Consider the following 2500-nt stretch of genomic DNA (forward strand, 5'->3'; position numbering starts at 1 on the left):
TTGACCAATCAAAATACGGGATTAGTGACACTCCCCCAACCTCGCTCGGACAAACATAGCTGGTTATTTACAAATACAATGATTGAAGTTGATGTGACTTTGCTCTTTGGTTTTTTGTTGTTTTCTTGTTGTTTTGTTTTGTTTGTTTTTTTTTAGACCGTTATGTGAGTGATTAGTTCTCACTAAATTCTCTCTCAGGCGATGAACGATCATTGTTACAAATAGTCTTGGGGGGGGGGGGGGGGGGGTTGTTGGTGTTATTGATCACGCGGAAACTATTTATATATTTATTCTAATGCATATTCTTTAGGGTTTATACAGATTCAGTGGATGTATTGGAGAAATAACAATAAATGTCAGTGATTAATTTTACATGGATGATGTAGCGGATTATGCTAATAATTTATATAACTCTTATTCTCGATGCTCCGAATGAAAATAGCCCGCCAGAGCGATATGATCCATGGATTCAGAGTTTATACCGATTTAGTTTGCGTCAAACGGACGGTAATGAATGCTTGCTATCTTTTTTAAAGACGCTAGTCCGTCGCAAAGTACTTTTAGCTGGATCTATCAAACCCAGCTCCTCAGTCACTGCTGGTTGGATTGGGGGGGGGGGGGGGAGGGGGGGGGGGGGGGATTAATAAAAATAATAAATCTCTCTCTCTCTCTCTCTCTCTCTCTCTTATATATAATATATATATATATAATATATATATATTATATATATATATATATATATATTATTATCTATCTATCTATCTATCTATCTATCTATTTATCATCATTATAATCATCATCATCATCATCATCATCATCGTCGTCGTCGTCGTCGTCGTCAATATTAATTGAGTATAAATAAATACTACAACGATAAAAAATGACATGATAATGATAAGAATAAAGAAAACCCAAATCAATGTCAATAATCATATATCATGAGATTTGAATGCTCTTGATCCAATCTAGACGAACCTCCCTGTCATCAGCGATGAAAACGTGTTGATATATTGATCAAGCCCCCCTATCCAGAGTGGTGGGCGGAAGAAATATGCGATTAATGACTGGATGAATGGAACGGATTTAACTCACCCAACCCTAACACCGACTATATCCGTAGTATACCCGGGGTTACTTTTACCCCATGCCTATTTATTAGATTTTTTATGAGACAAATTATAGGCGTCGTATCAAAGCTAATGTTTTTAGTTTATGCATTGTAATTATAGTTGAATAAAAACATCTATGCACATGCTCATTTTAATACATTTTTTTTCAAATTTTGAAAAGTAGCAAAAATCTCTAGGATTGAGTGAGTTAAAAGTCTTGATAGATAGTTGCTATTATACCTTGTAATCTGAATCCATTGAGTAGATAATAAGAGTAGGTGTCCACCTCTGTTTTTAAGTCTATCTGACTCTATAAAGTCTTTGATGGAATAGCTGGTTGCTATTATAGGAATCTGAATCCATTGAGTAGATAATAAGAGTAGGTGTCCACCTCTGTTTTTAAGTCTACCTGACTCTATAAAGTCTTTGATGGAATAGCTGGTTGCTTTTATAGGAATCTGAATCCATTGAGTAGATAATAAGAGTAGGTGTCCACCTCTGTTTTTAAGTCTACCTGACTCTATAAAGTCTTTGATGGAATAGCTGGTTGCTTTTATAGGAATCTGAATCCATTGAGTAGATAATAAGAGTAGGTGTCCACCTCTGTTTTTAAGTCTATCTGACTCTATAAAGTCTTTGATGGAATAGCTGGTTGCTATTATAGGAATCTGAATCCATTGAGTAGATAATAAGAGTAGGTGTCCACCTCTGTTTTTAAGTCTATCTGACTCTATAAAGTCTTTGATGGAATAGCTGGTTGCTATTATAGGAATCTGAATCCATTGTGTAGATAATAAGAGTAGGTGTCCACCTCTGCTTTAAAGTCTACCCGACTCTAAAAATGCTCTCTTCACGCGCGTGATTTGCCATCTCACATTTTATTAGAGAGAGAACGTTATGTTGGTTGTGCGCATGCGTCTCTCGTCCTCACTGCAAGACAACTCTTACTCGTCTGTTTGAAATTGAACCAGGGCTAAATTGTGCTTGCGTCATAAGGGTCATAGGTTAGAAGAGATAGCAGGAGTTAGCTTCCTCAGTCCCATTGCGATTGAGAGGTCAAAGGTTGATACACAGACCCTCATGCTTCCATTTGGTTTATTTATTTACTTGATTTTCTCGACTTATTTTCATCTTTCTCTGCTGAGAAAAGCTCCAAGAACACGTTTTCTCCAAGGGAGGTCAAATCACCTAGAAAATGTCTATTTGCTCATGGTTGTATCTACCTGACCAAATGTCTTTGAGCATTGTGTTCCACTGGTCTCTCGTTGAGTCTCTTTTGATCGTCTTTTTCCTTGATATGTCCAGAGGGCCACTTGTATACTATACTATTATAGTTATTTATTTATTTATTTATTTATTTATTGTCTATATCTCCCCAGCTTGTTATTTAA

The sequence above is a fragment of the Berghia stephanieae genome, chromosome 9 (assembly GCF_034508935.2).
Source record: "Berghia stephanieae isolate SIO BIC M18660-M18661 chromosome 9, UCSD_Bste_1.3, whole genome shotgun sequence".
In the NCBI taxonomy this organism is placed as follows: domain Eukaryota; kingdom Metazoa; phylum Mollusca; class Gastropoda; order Nudibranchia; family Aeolidiidae; genus Berghia; species Berghia stephanieae.